General features: G+C 36.8%; 1 protein-coding gene across 1 annotated transcript in view; it reads left to right on the top strand.

Annotated features, from left to right (window-relative positions):
- Positions 1-21,398, top strand: part of LOC114054111 (25-hydroxycholesterol 7-alpha-hydroxylase-like) — a 260,480-nt gene that overhangs the window by 510 nt on the left and 238,572 nt on the right. The gene's annotated exons all lie outside the window — the stretch shown is intronic.

Below are 21,398 nucleotides of genomic sequence, written 5' to 3'. Positions count from 1 at the left end.
CGTCTTCTCTGCTTCTGGGTTAGTAGAACAAAACCCTTTTTATTCAGCCCGCTATCCATCCACTTCATGGATCCATCCTTGGATCCATGGATCCATCCATCCAAACACACCTCTCTGTCTCTGTCCCTTTTCTCCAGCCCCCTGCCAAGTCTTTTCGTAATAGCGCTATTCATTATCACATGGACAATGTTATTGTGACCTTCTATCCCAGAAGGGAGCTCTCTGGGATGACTGCAGGTATCCAGAGTCTCACAGTTGGACTTTGATATCTTTTAGTATGGTGTATAATGCAAAGACTTATTCTTTCTGTCTGTTTCGCAAAACAAATGTGAATATCATAGTTTTGGGACCTAATGCTGATACTATTCTAGCATCAGATGTCTTAAGTCAACATGTTGTTTTAATGTATGTTTCAACCAGGCATTTGTGTGCCCTGACAAAGTGAAGCGTACGCTTTATTTTCCCCTAAAACTTCGTCTAAGATTGGGGGTGGGGTGGGGCTGGGGTAGGTTATGATACTTAAGTTTCATTCCTTTGCTAGAGAAGTGTTTGAAGAAAACTTAGTACAAGAAATGAAGATTAGATCTCTTCAGAGTATTGAAGAGTCAAGTGACTCTTCTTTCGCTGATTGATTTAATAGAACTGCTTCTTTGTAAACTTTTTTTCTCCGTAGGCTTGAAAACAGATAAGGCGTTTGAACAAAAATCCTTGTGTTTATTTAGGCAGCATCTCTCCTCTCCCCCACTCCCCACCCTCAACAACCTTGTTTTGAGAAAATGCATTAGTTAGATTTAATTATCAAACGTTGGCTGAACTGTTTTTGTACTGTCTGCAAATGAATAAGTTTGTGGGGAACTTTCTCTTTTACAGATGAGTGTTCATATTCATTTTTTTTTAAAAAGAGAAAAGACTAAAATGTCCCAAAACATGCCTTCTCACAAGCTGTGTCTTTTGAAGATTAAATTTTTCTTTTAGAGCCATGGTATTTTATTTATTCTGGAATTTAGGAAAATCCATCTTCAGTTTTTAGGTTGATTCCACATAGAACCTACATCCTTCCTCTCCTCCACAACAGCATAAGTCAACACTATATGTAAGATCTAGTTGAGAGGTAGCAGCTTATTATTAATTCTGAGTCCAACCTAATTCATTATATACCATGAATAAATTTATGAATAACCACTAATATTATATTAATATCTGAAGGAGTAGATGGGGAAAAATGATAAAGTGAATAACAGAAATATCTAAATGGATTTCTAAATATTGCTCTTTAGGGGGTTTATTGATGTGGCTATTGAGGGAGATTGGAATGAAAAACCTGGAAAACAGTATCCCGTTCTGGAGGTAGAGAGAGAATGAATGGTATATTGTACTATAAAAATGGAGACAGATATAGACTATTCAGGTGAATGTCAGGAAGAGGGTGTCACCTATACATAAAAAGTAGATATTGTGAGTTTAGGGATGGAAAGTAAGGGATATTGTTTGGATAAAGGGAAAATGGGTTGAATATGACTACAGTTATTGTCTTTTACCTCCTCACTCCCTTTCTCACACACTTGAATAAGGGAGATGTTTCAGTGAACATGTACTACAAATTTAAGTATAAAGGGAAGATTTTTTGAGTTGACTTTTGTGAATCATGGAATGTTTACTTCTGAGAAAAAGTAGTTGCTAGGTTGTCTGCTCTGACAGTTCAATTATCTGGGGCATAAGGTGTGGATGTGTCTTAGAATCATAAGAAAAAATAGTTTGAGAGTTGTATGACTCAGTTTTGAGACAGCAGTTGCTGATTTTCCTAGGACAGGATATAGAATATTAGAATAAATTAAGATTACAGTATGTGTCAGTGATTTGCGTATGAAGCATTGAAGAGTTGGGGAATGTTTAGGTTAATTACTGGAGAATATTTCTGTGATTGTGTACCTGATTATAGACAGAAAATGAGAATCTGATTACTAACTGTAAGTTAAGATGTATTCATTCATGAGAAGGACCTAGCTACTGAACTAAACTAAAAGATTAGGGAGAAAGGAGAGAGAGTTGAAAGTACATGTTTAAGAACTTTGACAACCAATGTTCTTTCTTCCCATTGTTGCTGAGAAGAAAGGATAAAGAAAATTTATTCTACTCTCTATTTTCACTAAATGTGATGAATGAAAAACTGAGAGAGAGTTTCTCGGTAATTAATAATAAATGTATTTATTAGGCTAGCTAATAATCAATAAATTGGTGGTCAGTGATTTCTCTCAGTAGCCAAAGACCTCTATATATACTGACTGTCTTAAATATGTTTTTTGAAAGGGAATGTCCCTGACAGGAGAAATTAACCCTAACTGGTGGACATTTAAATGAGTAAGTAGGCAAAAAGTCTTCAGCTCCTCTTACTGAGAACATGGACTTAGCTACCTCCAACAATTTGGACAGGGGAATCCATTTCCACCCAGACTACCCTGGTCAATTTTCTCCTTCATGAGCTGGGTTACCCTAAACTCCAATGGAAGAGTGCAAGGACATGGGCTCATCCGGGTAAGAATTCACCTAGATAAGATTCTAATTATACTTCAAATAGCAGTAAGGTCTTCTAGTTAAATGGGGTCTTGCCCAAGATTGAGGAACATATTGCCTTGAGGATTAGGACACTCTCCTATTAGCCATGTCTTTCAGATCCTAGCCTACTGACCTACTGGGTCTGGTCCCTGAATGAGGAAATGAAAAGCATGGATTCTGATTAATGAGTTATTACTAAAATAGAAAATAATCATTTCTCTTATTCCCCCTTTGATTCTTTTGAGAGTTGCAGTCTCTTCAGTGAATCACTAACCTACATGACAAATGCTTCTTCAAGGGTTTATAACTATGGGTCTTATGATGGGAAACAATGGGAGGGGAAGAAGGAGAGTGACTGACCAATGCATTGACAGGAACCATTACAGCATCCCTTTTGGTAAACAGACCTTACAGAAAAGAAGCACATAGGGAAGAAATAAATAATTAACAATTAAAATTGTCCATTTTATTGGTCTGTCATGTTTTAAGGCTCAGTTGTCTCATCTCATACAGCTGTTTAGTTTCTGAAAACATCCTCTGGCGCAGTCCTTTGGTCCTTTAGAGATCTCTCTAAATCTGCAAATTGGAATGCATGGGACTTCAGAGTAGCTTCTGGTGGATTTGCTTCTCTTTTAAAATCTCATAAAGATAGATCTTAGTATAATTTTAAGTCTACTTTGCCAATAACCAGGTCAGGTAGTGAAAGCTGGCTCAAACCTTGTGGCTCTACTAGTAAGAACATCAATTTGGGAACCTTTTAGACCAGAGAATTTATATTTTTAGGTAGTCCAATTATTCTTATGTTTTCTCTTTTTGATCTGTTCTCCAGATCAGTTTTTTTTTCTTATAGGATGTTTCATATTCTCTTCAATTTTTTTCATTTTTTATATTTTGTTTTATTATTTCTTGGTGTCATAACTTCACTGGCTTTCCCTTGCCCAATTCAAATTTTCAAAGAGTTGTTTTCTTCCTTAAGATTCTGGATCACCTTTTCCAGTTGGTTGACTTTCTTCTCATAATCTTCTTTTTTTCTTGGATTGTTCTTACTTTAAAAAAAAATTTTCTCAATCTCTCTTATTTGACTTTTGAAGTTTTCTTTGAGTTCTATGAATTCATTTTGGGCAGATGACAATTTGACTTTACTCTTTGATGTAGGGGAGGCTTTTTTTGCTTTAGTATCCTCCTCTGAAGACAAACCCCAGTCTTCTCTATTCCCATAGTAACTGTCTGTGATTGGGTTTTTTCTCCTTTGCCTGTTCATTAATTTTTTAAATTTAGCAGCTTGTTATTATAATCACCTCTAATCCTGGGGTGTGGGGGATGTTATTTTTTGAGCTTTGTCCTGTGCCCAACTTCTGCATTCCTTTTCCCCTCTAAGCCACAGCTAGGGCCCCCTGGCACACTCTGCTGGAAATACTCTTGCTCCCTGAAAACCCTCCATTGGCTATGACCTTCACTTCTCCCCTCTGGCCTGGAACAGAGACAAAGAACTCAGCTGTTCTGTAAGTGCCCACAGCTAGCAGCATCCCTACTCCATTGTTTCTGCACTCACCAGATGAGGGCTGGTTTCTTCTCAACCAGTATTGTGTCTTGGCAGCACAGCTGGGTCATCTCTTGTCAGCAGAGGCTCCCTCAATCTTCTCCCACTCAGATGCCTGATTCCTGACACTGTCTGGAAGGTGAAAATTCCTGTAGACGAGGTTGAGGCTACCTCCCAAACCAACTGCCCACAGAGCTCTCTACTTGCTGTTTTAGCAGAGCTAGTCTGGAAGTGTTTACACTTTATTTGGGATGAACCTCCATCCTGGGATCTTTCTTTGTATCTTCTTCAGTTGTCCCAGGAGGACCACTGTTCTGCCCCAACTCTTGTTTATTTTTGCTACTCTATGTTCACCCTGAGGCATTATTTTGTCTTGTTTGTGGAGGAAATTTGGAGAGCTTGGAATTTTCTGACCTACTCTGCCATCCTCCCCCTTATTTTTTTTTAAACAAAATTTTCACCGTAGCTATTTATTTCATTATTTATTATAGTTATTTTCTTTTAGCTGCTCATTCCCACCTTAGGAGGATGAGATTCTGCTAAGAATAAGAAGATGACCTCTAATACAGGAATGAATTTCATTTAAAAGTTTCCAAATTAACTTCAATTGTAGCCAAAGGTTCTGGGATGGAATGTACAAATACTCTGAGTAATCAATTTCAAAACAATACATATCAGATAGGTTGTTTATAAATAATGATAAATGATAAAACATTTTCAGTTAGTAACCATGTTTAAATGGATAATTTTGAGTAAAACTGGATATCTCTTTAAGGCAATACAAGATAGACCACAAGTCATTCTTCTTTTAAGATAATTAATTGCACTTAAATTCTTTTCATTAACACAGAACAGAAAACAGTTATGCTATTGACCTCACTAAATAACAGAGTTATATCCTGGTTTCACAGATTTTTACATCATTGTCTAATTATTCCCCTACCATTGTGAGACATCAAAAGACCTTATCATAAACTAGAATACATAACTAGTAACAGGCAGATAACAATAACAAAAATTCATCTACCTGATTATTTAGGATATGAAAATGACAAAAATTCCAGTACTTGCATCTTTTTATAGTAGCTCAGATGTTCTTCAGTATTCACCTATGAGATAATGATCTACTATTGTGTTCATACTGATCACGTGACATGATTATAGAAATTTGCCATAAAAGAAGAACAGGGATGTAGCTATACAAAAAGGGGAAAGTTCAGGCTAGAGTCATATAGATCAGGGCTTCTTAAACTTTTTCCACTTGCTACCCCTTCAACACTTCTTAAACTGTGGGTCACACAGTTAAGTATGGGGTCATGACCCACAGTTTAAGAAGCACTGATGAATAGTCAATTGCATTGAGCCAGACTTAAATGGTGGGATACTTTCCATTCAAGAAGAAATCTCATGCTGGGGAAATTGAGTCAGAATAATCCTATTTTATCCCATGCCAAAAATCATTCTCCCAGTTTTTCCTATGAGAATTCCACCTGCAATTGTCAGCTCCCATAGGGTTACATGGATCATTGTCCTAATGGCATTTTTTGATGATCGTACCCGGAGTCGGCTCAGAATAATATAAATTATAGTACCATAAAGTCTGTTCTACCATAACCTATACTAAAACGTGTACCTACTTAATGGCCAAAATACCATCTACCTAGTATAGCTTTTGTAGGCAACAAGGTGGTACAGTGGTTAGAGCTATAGGCCTGTAGTCAGGAAGATCTGAGTTTGACTCTGGTCTCAGAAATTGATTAGCTGTGTGATCCTGGGGAAGTCACTTAACCTGTTTGACTAAGTTTTCTTGACTGTAAATTATGATAGTAATTTGACTACTGATGCTACTGTGACTACTAAACAGCAGAAGCATAAAATTAACCAACAACATGTTAACAAAAGTAGTATTGAACAAATTATTGAATCATGCAAATTTATTGATGGAAATGGAAATGTATCTTATAGCAATTCAGGATTAGGTCATCGCCACTGGACATTTTACAAAAGTTATGTTTAAGGAGTCCAGACTTGTTGATCAATTCACATTGTGTGACAAAGTGGTAAGAGACTATGTAACATATCACTGCAGGCTACAAAATTTAGCATTTACCATTTACCTAGAAAGGCACATTCAAGTAGCACATTTTGTGCTATACCCCAAAAGTTCTCTAGCCTTTATAAATGAACATGATAAATCTCCAAGATACAATTACAGTCTCCTAAATATCCTTGAAATTTCAACAGACTTTATTGAAATTAGAATATCATTGGAGTCTGCTGCTCAGAAAAGAAAAAAAAAACATGGATCTATAAAAATTTAAGAAAAATGTTTTTAGTAGATTTTATTGGTACAATCTCCAAACTACATGAAATCAAAAGCTTTCAAAATATAGAGACAACAGAAGAAATTAAAATTATATCAGAGTAGGAAGAGATATATGTGATTTCTTTCAGCCTGTTACTGGAGTTTTCCTGAAGATATTTTCAGAGATTACAGAAGATGAGTTCCAACATTTTTATTCAGTTACCAAAAGCAGTTTATTTTTTAATCTACCAGTTCAATAGTCCATAGGACATTAAATGTGAAATAATAATATGGTAAAAGTGACTTGCCTTGGACAATTTTTAACCTGAAATTAAAAAAAAGAGAACAAAATAATAAAAAACCCATCCCAATGTACTTATTCAATTAGAAAGACCATTTTTTGCCATCTGTAAATAGTTTAATAGAAGATAAAACATAAAAGAACAGTAGCAAAATAGCTACTGGTCCCAGGTTCATTTCCATCTTAACCCTATCAAATATAAAAATGAGAACATAATAATAATAATAATAATAACAGTAGTAACAATAATAAATTCACCTTTACTTAGCATTTTTAATGTTTATGAAACCTTGTTATTATTTGCTGTTTTGTATTATTCTGATTGTTTCATGTATATATTGTTTATATCACCAGAATAGCTACTTTGCGATAGACATGTGTGTGACACTTATATACATTGCTTATATGAGAAAGAAATTTTACACCTACATTGAAATATGAAGGTATAATTAAATATTATGAATACTGAGCTTCTTTACTCACTAGAAAGAGGATCATTCTGAACCTTAGATTTATAATCAAAGACAAATTTAAAAAAAAACAAAACAAAACCGATTCAATGAGAATCATTGCCTTTTACTACACTCCAAGTGAAATTTGAACTGAATGTTGATTTTTATAGCAGTTGTATCTGGATGTCACATGGGCATCTCAACTTAACATACCCAAAGTAGGATCAGAGATCTAGAGATTGATGGGATTTCAAAGGCCATCTAGTTCAACCCACCTGTTTTATAGAATGTAAATAGAAATAGAAATTTTATAGATTGTAAAAAAAAAAGATACAATATGTTAAATTGTACATACTGATCAAATGCTAGGATTTGTGGGTCTGGACCTGTGATTTCACCGATGTTGGGAAGTCCTCGTGTGAAAGTTTCCTCCATCAGCAACTCATATATATCTTAAAGTGTTTGAGAGTTACCTGGAGTCAAAAGATAGTTCTTGCCAACATGGAGCTCACAGTCTAAAGGGGTCTTGAAACATATAAAGATATGTATAAACCAGTAGGCTACTTTCTTAGGAGAAGTAGCCTAAATAAAGAAACAAAAGAAAATTTGGCACATTGTTTGTCAGTGATGTCAAACACATACACTACAGAATACCAAGAAACTAGACTAGAATAGTAATATTAGTAGTAATAGTAAATAGACTAGAATAGTACCTAAGATCAAAAGAAACCAATGCTTTGTTGCTGTCTTAGGCCAGAGTTAGAGAATCTCAAGCACAGAACTTAATTTAATCATTTTTAGTCTTAATTTGATCCAGCTCACCGTGCCAGCACCAAGTAATGTTTCTATGGTGTGGGGAAAGGAGGACTTGATCTGAAGTTAGAAGAATTGGGGTCACACAGAATTTTGAAGTTGGAAGAGGCCTCAGGACACGATCAAAATCTACCCTTATTTCCAAAATAATCTGTACTGCAACACACCCAACAGGGGCACATTCAGCTTTTGCTTGAAGACCTTTGGTGAGAAGGTCTCCTGAGGGCATACATTCCACTTTTGGAAGGCTCTAATTTTTTATGTGATGAAGTTTTCCCTTACATCAAACCTAAATTCTCCTCTTTGCAACTTCAACGTGTTGTTCTCAGTTCTGCTCTCAGGGGCCGAGCAGAATGTTGTTGTTGTGGAGTCATTTCAGTCATGTCAGATTCTTAATGACCTCATTTGGGGTTTTCTCGGCAAGATGCTAGGGTGATTTTCTGTTTCCTTCTCCAGCTCATTTTATAGATGAGGAAACTGAGGAAAACAGGGCGAAGTGAGTTTCCCAGAGTCGCACAGCTAATAAGTGTCTGAGGCTGGATTTGAACTCAGCAAGATGAGTCTTCCTGACTCCAGGCCCAGCTCTATCCATTGTGCTACCTAGCAGCACTGCTAAACAGAATGAGTCTAATTAATCCCTCTTGCCTTTCAAGTACTTGAAGACAGCTATTATGTTTTCCCTTCATTTCCTCTTCACCAAGCTAAACGTCTCCATTTATTCCAATTGTTGTTCCTCACGTGGTATGAATTCCAGGCCCCTTGTCCATTCTGATTGAGTCATTCTGGAATTTTTCAGGTTGTCAGTGTCTTTTCCACACTGTATCACCAAGAATTGAACCCTCTACTCCAGTTGTGTTCCGATCACGGCAAAGGACAGTGGGATTATTCTCTTCTCATTCCTGGAATCTGTGTCTCTTAGTGTAACCTTAAGTCACATTTGATTTTTTGGCTCCTTTATCGCATTTCTGACTCATGTTAAGATTCCAGTCTACTGAAACCCTTAAATCTGTCATACAAAAACCAATAGACAGAAAACTGCTATCTAACCATGCTTTCCCTATCTGTATGGTGAAGTCCATTTTTTAAGTTTAAGATGGTTTGTATCTTTGTAAGCCTTAATTGGGTATATAAAGCAGTATATAAATGTTATTAGACATCTTGTAGGTAGGCTGTTATCAATAGATACCCTTGCCCAAGGAAATTGAATACCTTAGTACCAGATACTTGGAAGATACTTGGAAGACCTGAATTTTTCATCTGCCTCTGCTTGTTACTAGGACAACTAGGTCCTGATAAGTACAAATAATGAATCCCGTGAAGTGGTTGCATTATTTGGATCCACACTGCTTATTTCTATTGGTCTGGAACCAATGACCATATATCTTAACATAATTACAACTTAGAATACTGTGAATTCCAATACATGAGATCACCTCAGGGATTCATTATTTGCACTAATCAGAACCTAACTATGCAACGTAGTATTTATTAGTGCAGAGGTTCACAAAGTGGGCAATACTGCCCCCTGGGGGGCATTAGAATGTATCAATGGGGATGGTGGTAGTAGCCTCAGGTGCAATTGGGGGACAATGAGTAAAAAATAAAGGGGCAGTGGAAGCATAAGGAAAGAGGAGAAGAAAATTTTGAAAAACTCTTTGTATATATTTCATCTGTTGTGTAACAGAGTTAAAGTTGTAGTGATTACATTATTTTCCAAATAAACACACAAAATGCAAGTTATAGCCAATCAGTGGTCAAGTCGGCCTACAGGTCTTAACAAGCAAGCGTTGGCAGGCCAGCATCACATATTGTCAGGAAGTTCATTATGCATTGGCAGGAATATGTGCATATAATGACTTGTTTATAATATGATACTATATGATACCATATGGTTATATGACACAATATTGCATCATCAAAATTTCAATGTAGGAAAAAATAAATTATTAAATTTAAGATGTGTCACTTCTAAAAATACTTCATAATTTTTTGAAATGATACACATTAAAAATAGTTAAATGGTTAAAGAAAGTAGATTTCCGGGGGTGGGGCTGAGTAATTTTTTTTTTAAAAAGGCCAAATAAGTTTGGGAACCTCTGCATTAGTGTAACCTTGAGCAAGTCAGTTCATATCTCACCATCTTTGAATTGAGGGGGTAATTGGACTAGATCATCTCAAAAGCCTATTTTCAGTTCCACAATTCTGTGATTTTAATGATTTTTAACTCTATGTGAGGCTGGGGAAGATAGGCTTGAGCTGGCCTGATTGAATGGACAGGCTTAATAGATAGCACAAGTGGCAACATGGCCTAGTGGGTAGTAGAGCTGGCCTTGAAAACTGGATGACTTGAGGTCAAGTCTTGCCCATGTGATATATACTGGTGCTGTGGCTCTGTAAGCAAATCACTTAACTTCTTGGTACTATAGGCAATAATGCTGTAAGACTCTTAGTTGCAAAGAAGGTGCCAACTTGCCTTGGTAGAGAATGATTTTTCATCTAGAAGTTCCTTATGTCAGTGATATCATAGGGCCATTCTCTATCCCACTTTGAGAGCACTAACAATAATTGTTCTCTTCTGGCTACTACCCTTAGATCTGGCTCCAGGGCTTGGCAATGCCAATCCTGAACTATGTCCCCTCTGATGGCTTTTGTAGCCTTCAGGGCTGTTATCTTTTTTTTTTTTTTTTGATCTGAAAACTTTTGCCTTGACCTGCAACTATCATATAGCCTTGTTGGTCCCTATCTTTGCTTGCCATGCAGAGTCAACTAGGTGGTACAATGGATAAAGCACTGGACCTACTGGTCTCAGACACTTATTAGCTGTGTGACTTCAGGCAAGTCACTTAACCTCCATTTGTCTCAGTTTCCTCAACTGTAAAATGGAGATAATCATAGCGCCTACTGCTCAGGGTAGTTGTGAGGATTAAATGAGATAATACTTGTAAAGTGTTTAGCACAGTGCCTGGCACATAGTAAATGCTTAATAAGTCTTTCCTTCCTTCCTCTCTTCCTTTCCATCCTTCTTTCCTTCTTTCCTTCCTTCCCTCCTTCCTTCCTTCCTTCCTTCCTTCCTTCCTTCCTTCCTTCCTTCCTTCCTTCCTTCCTTCCTTCCTTCCTTCCTCCCTCCCTCCCTCCCTCCCTTTCTTCCTCCCTTGCTTTCCCCCCCATCCACTTCCTCTTTAATTACAGCTCTGCTCCCTGGTTTCTTAACAATTAACCCCTATTGCCTATTGCCAAACTGTGAATTTGCCTCACCAGCAAAAGTATATCTGATCTTGGGGGAATGGCATAGACCAAGAGCACTTCCTTTGAGCTATGTAGCCTTGAACCTTATATTTAGTTCTTACCTCAGAAACTTAAAATATATTCTGGGAAACCACTGAAGTTCTATTTGTAGATTTTTTTTGTTTGCTGTTCATTAGAAAAGTAAGTATGTATATTATTTTGTATTTTTCATTCTAGAAGATGGTTAAATCAATTAGCTTTTTTATTTCCAAGGATATTGATTCATAATTTTTTTTTCCTGTGGGTCAGTGAACTATAGTGGAAAACAAAGTTCTTAGTATGTATGATAGATTTTATAAGTCATTTATTACCTTAGAAAGTATCCATTGCAGATCTGGAAGAGACAAATGATTAGGTGAAGGTTCTAACAGATTATACCAAACTGAGGAATTCCTTCAGATTCTCCCTAGTACTATGAATAATACTACTAATTCTGCTTCCTAAATAGTCTATTTCTTCAATTCTCGTGTACTTTTCTATACTTGATGCTAATGTTGTTACAGCTGAATTTAACTATTCTTATTTGTTATTAGTTTAATCTCTGGATTGAAGGGCAAATTCTTCTTGTATTGTAGATAGAAAATCATTGTAAGGGAATTTATGCAGTTGTCATGGAGAGATTTAAATAAGATAATTTTCTTTTCTCTAAATTGACTGAGTTAAACCAGGAACTTCCAAATGTGTCTCTGTGTGTGTGTGTGTGTGTGTGTGTGTGTGCACGCACATGGATGTGTGTATGTGCATAAATATATAAAGATATTTCCATATGCTCTAGTGGCAAAATGACAGGAAAATTTGCTTTTTTATTGAACATTTCCATTTGATCTATATTTTGTCGTTCAGAGGTAGATGTCACCTAGCTTCCTAGGGACACAGATCTTTATTTCTGGTTACTTTCTTTAGGAACTGGATTTTTATATGCAATTTGATCTATCTCGGCTCTCAGGGAAGTAGTTCATTGAGACTAATCAGTCATCTAATAAGCATATATTAAACAATTACTGTGTACAAGCACTATGTTAAACACTGGAGATACAAAGAAAAGGCAAAAACAGTCCCTACCCTCACGGCACTTATATTCTGATGGGGGCAGTCAGCATTATATAGAAGATAAATAGAGAACAGATGGAAGATGGCCATAGAGGGGAGAGTACTAGCAACTATGGGAACTGGAAAAGTTCTGGAAGAGGTTGCATGTGAAGTGAGTCTTAAAGAAAGCCAGAGATTCACAGAATTGGAGATGAGGGAGACCATTCTAGGCATGGGGAATAGCCAGAATAAAGGCGTGGTGACTGGAGTCTTAGCATTATATGAGAGGAACAGTGAATAGGCCAGAAAGGCTAATCTATAGAGTTTGTGGAGGGAAAAAAATTTGTTAAAATATCTGAATATAGGAAGGGAAAGTTTGTGAAGTCAAAGGCTTTAATGACCAAACAGAAGAGTTTACATTTGATCCTACTGGTAACAGGCAGCCAACTAATAGAAATTTTTTGAGGTGTGTGTGTGTGTGTGTGTGTGTGTGTGTGTGTGTGTGTGTGTTATATGGGCAGACTTTTGCTTAAGGAAAATCATTTTAGTAGGAATATGGAGGATGAATGGGAGTGTGGGTATGGAGGGCAAGGCAGAGAATATAATTAAAAGGTTATTTTAGTAATCCAGGCAAGAGGTAGCAAAAGGCTAAGACTAGGGATGGTAGCTGTGCAAATGGAAAGGGGAATGTATGAGAGGTTGCAGGGAAAGAAAGTTCAAGATTTGACAACTGATTGGATATGTAGTGTGAGTGACATGTGGTATGTAGGATGAGAAGTCAAGGATGACACCATGTTTACCATGGTGAACCTGGAAAACTGGAAAAATAGCTCAACAGTAATAGGGAAATTCAGAAAAGGGGTGGAGCTGGGGAAAATGATATTGAATTTTGGTTTGGACATATTGAGTTAGAGATGCTTGGGGGTCTGGAGCTCAGTAGAAAGATTAGGGTGGATAAATTGATCTGGGAATCATGTGCATAGAGATGATGATTCCCCACTTGGCATTTTAAACACTTTCACAATTGGCTTCAACCAGTCTTTCCAGGCAGATTTCATTTCTTTGCCTCATACACTCTACATTCCTGGCTATTCTAGTCTTCCTCTCTCATGATATTCCCACTTCTTTCCTTCATGCCTTTGCATATGTTGTCCCCCATGCCTGGAGTGTGCTCCTCAAGTGTCATCTTTTTCAAGAGGCCTTTCTTGATTTCCCCCAGTTAGTCCTACTCCCTGCCCCCATCCATCCCTGAAATCACAGGCAGCTAGTTGTCATGGTGGGTAGAGTGTTGGACTTAGAGTCAGGAAGTCATGAATGCAATCTAGCCTTAAGACACTTACTAGCTGTATGAACCTGGGCAAGCCACTGAACTTCTCTATGCCTCAATTTCCTAATCTGTAAAATGAGGATAATAATATCATCTACCTCACGGGGTTTTGTGAGAATAAAATCAGATATTTGTAAAGTATTTGTAAATGTTAATGTGTTATTATTATTAATTTTAATTTAATATGTGATTGTAAATTTTATATATATTATTTACTTATCTGTGAGTGTTCTATTCCTCTAGTAGAATGTAATTTTTTTGCTATTAAGGAGTAAGTGTATTACTTTTGTATTTGTATCCTAAGAGCCTAACACAGTACCTAATTTTATTTTATTTTATTTTATTTTTGTCTTACACCTGTGATTCATTAGTATAGCGGTTTCCTGGGGAGGAAACTACCTCTACTAATGCAGTTGGGCAGTTGCTTTGCAACTTAAAAGTCTTAGTAGGCTGCTTAGCAACATGCTTATCGATTGATCAAGGTTATGGGTTTTAGTGCTGGGGCTCCTTTCTTGGATTTTGTCTTATCAATTTCCAGGCATCTCAAATATTTTTCTTTCTACATCACAGCCAGACTTCTACGGCAACCAGGTTGAAGCATTCACATAGTTTCTACCTCTTGTCTTTTCAGTTAAAGGATTATTTTATTAGGTTTGTAATACTCTGGGTAAATTTATATCTATATCTACATATCATCTTTATCTCTATGTCCATTTTATCTAAATATCTATCTATATATCTGTGACTATGTCTATATCTATATCTATATTATCTATACCTATCTATCTATGCCTATATTGTCTAAATCTATATCTATATCTATGACTATGTCTGTGTCTATGTTTGTTACTATATATGTTCAGATTCTAGCTCCATGGTCTTCCTCTAGGTGGTAGTTTTGAACTCTTCTACAGCCTTCTGCATATCTCAGTTTTACACTCACCACACATGAATTTTCTCCTGTAAGACTGTGATCTACTCTGGAAGCCAACAAATAAACAGGCAAGTTCTTTGCAGGAGGTCATGTTAGATCCATGTGGCTTATGGACATATGTTATTTCTTGTCTACGGCGTCCAGCTTTGCACTTAGTCACTATTTAATATTTTTACTTAACACTTTTAATGCCATCCTGTCAACTCTTCCATTGATGAAGCCATGATTTTGCAGGGTGGTACAGCGGGAAGTGTGTCGACTGTGGAAATTGTTCAAATCCTGAACTTGCCGCTTCTTACTTTGGGAAACTCAGCCATGTCCCATTGCTTCTCTGGACAGTTTTTTATTTTGAAAACGAAGGGGTTGGGTTGGCTTGAATGATCTCTTAAGGTCCCTTCCAACTCCAAATCTATAATCTCGTAACCTTGTCTGGAAACTGGAATCAACTATAAAGAAGGAAAAAAAAACACAACTCCTTCTTTGGGCCACACTAATGGCCATTTTGTCAAATGAACAAGTAGAAGTGTTGTATAGTGGAAAGAGCCCTTGATTTATGTGGGGAAAAGATGTTTTTGAATTCTTATCCCATAATTTTGTTGCTTGAGTGGCCTTTAAGCAAGTCATTTTATCTTTCTGAGCATCATCTTCTTTTACAAAACAAGGGGATTGGATTGGATCCTTAAGGTCCTTTCTAAGTCCAGATCTTATTTACTGAATATCTGTTATATGCATAAGAACTGCATTGATCTTTAAAAACTTAGGGTACTGAAGTAAAGTGTAATCCCTGAGAATCAGATTTAATTTTAATTAGATTTTCACTTGCCAATTCCTTCAAGGTGGATTATTTCTCTCTTTAGCCTGGACACTACAGATGAAGGTAATGTAAGATGATGCACATCATTGAGAGACTGCACTAATTTTCCAAAGAATGATAGTTAGTAAATCATTAATAGTAGAGAGAAGACGAACAACTAATTGGAGAACAGTTTTGTATTGTCTCCGAAGTTAAAACAACAACATCAACAACCATAACAACAAAAACAAGACCCAAACTCAAACCCAAACCCAAACCAAAAACAGAATGTCATCCAGATCATTGTTCTGTGAAAGACAAAGAAAGAAATGAAGGACAGCTACTTTGTTGAATAAGGGAAGGTGGAATTTATTATAAAATATATTTTTATAGTTAAAATGTTCAATTTATGGCTTTGCCTTTCTTTAAAAATGATACAGTGTTTAGGATCTGCATTTCTTTTTTTTCCCTCTGAAGAAGAATATAAAGGATCAATTAAGTCTGTAATGTATCAGCAATGGAGGCAGCTGGTGGCTCACTAGATAGAGCAGTGGACCTGGAGTCAGGAAGACTTGAGTTCAAATCCAGCCTCAGATACTTTCTAGCTGTGTGACCCTGGGCAAGTCACTTAACCTCTGATTGCCTGACATTATGGATCCACTAAAGAAGGAAATGGCAAACCACTCCAGTATCTTTGCCAAGAAAACTCCAATTGGAATCATGAAGGGTCAGTCGCAACTGGAAGGACTGAACAACAACTATCATCAATATATTATATCGATGCAAAAAAATTGTTCAACTTATCCTACCTTTTCTGTAAGAAGAATAGCTTTATCTACTAAGCTAAATAGTTTTAATTAATACATGTGTGCTTTTACAGATAGCTAGGTGGCACAGTGGGTAAAGCACTGGATTTGGGGTCAGGAAGACTTGATTTCAAATCTGGCCTCAGACACTTATTTGCTATGTGAGTCACCCTTAACCCTTTTTGTCTCAGTTTCCTCATCTTTAACATGAGCTGGAGAAGGAAATGCCAAACCATTCCAGTATCTTCGCCAAAGACAAAACAAATCAAAACAAAAAGGTCACGAAGAGTCAGACACAACTGAAATGACTGAACAACAATAAATGGGCTTTTAGACGTTTTATTTTCATCACAAATTGACTCAGGCTTGATATATAAAGTTGCATGTAAAAAATCTTTTATCAAATATATTATTCCCATTTTCTTAATTGCCATATACATTAAGATAGAGGAGATGAAGAGAGAGGGTAACTGTAAATTGTAAGAGTTTGATCCAGTGAAGTTATTTTTGCATGTAAGAGTATTTTAATGACTCTTATTGGTATGGGTAATCTTGCTAATCAATCAATCAACAAGCATCTATTAAGAACCTACTATCTAGAAGCCACTGTGGTTGGCTAGTATACTTAGATAAAAATGAGACAGTTCCTGCCCTCAAGAAGCTTACATTCTTTCATGCTAGACAAGAAGGCAACATCATCCATCTAGTCCCTTAGGCTCACAACCTAGGAGTCACTCTGAATTCCTCACTATATCTCATCCCTTCCTTTTCCAATCTATTGCCAAGGCCTGTTGATTTCACCTTTGCAACATTTCTCAATATACTCCTTCTCTCCTCTGACATTAGCACCATTCTAGTGCAGGCTCTCATCGCCTCATGCCTTGATTACTGCAGTAGCCTCAAACCTCTTCCCAGTCCAATCTGTTCTCTATTCATCCACTAAAGTGATTTTCCTAAAATGAAAGTCTAATCATGTCACCACACCTCCCCCTTGATGAATTCCATTGACTTTCTGTTGCCTCCAGGAGGAAATAGAAAATCCTCAGGTTGAGGTTGAAAGCCCATCATAACCTAGCCCCCTCCTGCCTTTTCACTCTTCTTATACCTTACTGTCCACCTCATAGTCTTTGATCCAGTGATCCTTTGATCCACCATCCTCCTGGCTGTTTCATGGAGATACTCCATCTCTTGGCTCCAGAGGTTCTCTCTGATTATCTCTCATGCTTAGAATGCTCTGCTTCCTCCTCTCTGGCTACTGAACTCTTTTGCCTTCCTTTAAATCCCAACTAAAAGCCCATGTTCCAAAGGAAGCCTTTACTTATTCCTCTTAATTCCAGTGCTTTTCTTCTGTTGATTATTTCCTATTTATTTATCCTGTATATAGCTTGCTTTGTATGTATTTGTTTGCATATTGTCTCCCCCATTAGATTGACAGCAGAGACTGTCTTTTGCTTCTTTTTGTATCCCCAGTGCTTAGCACAGTGCCTGGCACATGTTAGGTGCTTAATACATGTTTATTAAATTAAATTTATTGAATTGAAAAAAAGTACAGCATATAGAAAATACACAGAAAAGAAATATAAGGTAATTTTGAGTATGAGCAGCTTAGGGATAAGGAAAAGTTTCATGTAGGAGAAGGTGCTTGAGCTGAGATTTGAAGGAAAATATGAATTCTAAGATATATAGCGGGGGAGTGAGTGCATTCCAGGCGTGGAAGATACCTTGCATAAAGGCCCAGGGAAAAGAGATAGAATGTCATGTGTGAGGAACCACAAGAAGGCCTGGTTAGCTGGATCATAGAATTCATGAAGTGGACTAATGTATAATAAGGGAAATCCTTCCTTACCTTCTTATGCTGAGCAAATCTTATCTGTGTTTTCCCACAAATCCTCCATAGGTCTATAGGCCCTCCTCCAGTTATTTTAATAGCTCAGAGATCATTCTTTATATATGACTGGCCCACCTCTTTTCTAATTAAGCACATCTTTAATTATGTCCTTTATGGAACTTAGTTAAGACTTCATAGTAACCTACTTGAAACCACTTATTATCACCATGTGCCTTACCATTTATCCTTTTGGTTATTCAAGTTTTTCCTTTTTCTGAGAGTGTAAGCTCTACTGGAAGACCATTGTTGTTAAAGTTGGCTTCCGGGGCAGTGAGAATTTTGTGATCATTGAAAGCTTTGTGTAATTTCTCAAATGTAATCTTCACACTTCTAACATAGGATCATACACTGATAGCTTGAAGGGAACTTACAGGTTATCAACTCCAGTCTTCTCATTTTATAGACAAGAAAGCTGAGGGTACATAAGCTACTGACATAACATTGCCCAGATTAATATAGTTTCCCAGCATCATCAAGTAACACATCATAAATGGATGCTGTTGTAATATGGAAATCCATGGAAGTTGAATCTTCACTGAGTAAGGTTGTCTAGACTGGCAGAAGATTTGTAAGGTTGAAAATCACTGAAGCTAGTTTGAGCTTCTGGGGGTAGGAGGCTCAGATCTGTGTGTAGCTGAAAAGGAGGACAATTAATAGTGCCCATTGTTTTCTCATCCCAGGGTATGTCTAGTACTACTACACTGCCAATGAAGAGGGAGACCCCCAAAAAAGGATTGTATAGGAGGGCTACTAGAAAGTTCAAGTTATGGATGGGTAAACCCATTGCTGTTAAATCCTATGCGCATATCTACTTACCATCTATGAGCTTGTCTATTGAAATAACTTCCTCCTGTAACATTGCTTCATCTAACATGTTTTTGCAAATCCAATTAATCACATTTGTGTGGGGTATGGCATCGCTGTGATGAGGGTTTTTTTTTCCCCCTGCCATTTATGTAGTAAAATAAAAGTGGGAAAGAGTAACAAGGACAAAGCATCTATTTCTGTTGAGTAAAAAAAAAATGGGTACATAGCTGTTTAAAATTATTTCATAACTGTTACCATTTAGAATATTTTTCTAACATATCCACTTAACACTTTTCTGAAGACATTTCTGTTTGAAAGCATAAGACTTGATAACTCAATATAAAAGGAAGAGCATTAGTAAAATTTCAACTTTGAAACATGTTAGCTATCATGACCATCCCCAGTTTAGAAATAAGGAAACTGAGGATTAGAGCAATTAAAGGCCTTGCTCATAGTAACACAGTTAGTAATTATAAGTAGTGTTTGGACCTATGTCTTCCTGAAGCCAAGTATAGTTATCCACTGTCATATCGCCTCTCAACAAATATTGGATTTTGTAAACCCTAAAATGAATCATAGTGGACCTAAAAGAAATGGCTGTTGGGAAACTGCCATCACTATGTCTTCCATTATAATGAAACATCCTTATTTTAAATTTCTTATAATTAGCAGAAATTTGAATTTCTCTAGATGATGATACTAATATCTAAGATACTAATAGCTAGAGATATACAGAATGTTTTACATTTTGTTAACATGTTAACTCATTTGAAAACATATATTCCACAGTACCCATCTTGTGGAAAGGTGGGGCCTGGCATTTAACAAGGGGCAAGCAGAGACAATTATCTGAGTGAGATATCCTTTATTAGCAGGGGCATGCAACCTACTAATAGAGGGGTCTTATTAGCTTGCCTCCATTTTTTGCTGAAAGACCAGGAGTGAGAGTTGGCTTGGATTTTTATCCTTAGGTATCTTTCTTCTGATTGGCCTGTCAGCTCCGTCATTGGGAGCTTCCCTAGCAGTCTGATTGGTGGGTATTTTAATGAAGTGGACCAAAAGTTCACAGCTCTTCCCCTGTTACAGGGGTAGAGAGGACTACTCAGGTGGGTGGATCCCTATAGCTTCACTATAGCTAGGGAAAATGGCTTTCCAATGTGGTTGAACTGCCCCTTTCTGCCATTTAAGAAATAGAATATGATACCCAGCTTCCTCTAGCAATCTTTGACTGGGAAAAAACAAATTCTCTCAATCAGATTTTCACTGGCTTAGTCTACCTTTTCTAGACCAATAGCAAGGACAAGAAAATAAGTCCCTGGAGGAGCTGCCCTCATTCTATAAACACAAGTAAGGGTCCCTGCCCAGCTAGATATCTTGGGGGCTGGGAGTAAATTATTCAGTTACACCCCTCAAAAACTTTCCAACCTTCAGAGATTAGAGGTCTGAGGAAACAGATAAATTAGAAATATTGGTAATAATATAATCCAATACTAATTTTCCTCATTTCTCTCTTTGATTCTCTGAGAGACAGTCTCCTTAGTGAATCATTATCTTATGTAACAATTATAAATTTAGTGCAATTAGGGTTAGGGTTATAGTGACTCTGCTTATCCAATTCAGGTCACTTGTAGAAATTCCCTTTTCTGTTAAAATCTCTTAGAAAATACATCTCAATACAATTTAATATAATCACTTTAATTTTACTTTGCCAATAACTAGTTCATGTGGTAAGAATTAGCTTAAACCTTATAGCTCTAATAAGACCATCTGATTAGGAACCTCTTCACCAAAGAATTTACATTTTTCCATACTCTTTTTTTTACTACTCCTGTCTTCGTCAAAACCAGATGCTTGATGTAGATAGAGTCAACAACAGGATGAAAGGAGAATCTAAAAGAATCTATGAGGATCTAAGTTGTAGAAAGAGCCCTTCTAGTTAAATTAGATATTTATCAATGTAGTTATGCAAGCTAAGTGTAGAAATGCCTTTTAAATTAGCATTGATTCCACCATCATTTCACTTCTGGTATTTATCTTTTTCATTCTTCAACTCAACTTCATGTCCCAGAAAGGGAAGAAACTTCAGTTTATTTCCTATAACTGCCTTGTGATGTAAGCTAGCAAATTGTTAAGCTGGTATACTTAGGAAATTCAAATAACTGGGAAATCAGAAAATTCTGAACCCAATTTTTATGGTTGATATGTATCATTATCTGATCTTGTTATTTTTAAAAAATTAACCTCAAGTTATTTTTCAGTTATTTACTTCACTTATTTACTCTAGTTATTTGATTTAGTTTTTCATTCCCCCTTAGGAAGATGAGATGCAGCTAAGGATCTAATCCTATGCAGAATGATATAGGTAACTGCACTCTGTAGGTAGGCCACAAACGGATTTCCCTAAGATACACTCATTTTATTCCAATTGTAACCAAAGGCTGTGCTTGGATGTATTCCAGATTATATCAAATGTGTTGTTTATGTTCACATGTACACACACACACACACATACACACACACACCACTTCCCCACCCCCCACCCACATCTTGCTACACACACAGGTG

The sequence above is a fragment of the Vombatus ursinus genome, unplaced genomic scaffold (assembly GCF_900497805.2).
Source record: "Vombatus ursinus unplaced genomic scaffold, bare-nosed wombat genome assembly UNPS02014812.1, whole genome shotgun sequence".
Lineage (NCBI taxonomy): Eukaryota > Metazoa > Chordata > Mammalia > Diprotodontia > Vombatidae > Vombatus > Vombatus ursinus.
The sequence above is the reverse complement of the archived record's forward strand: the minus strand, read 5'-3'. Positions and strand labels throughout refer to the sequence as shown.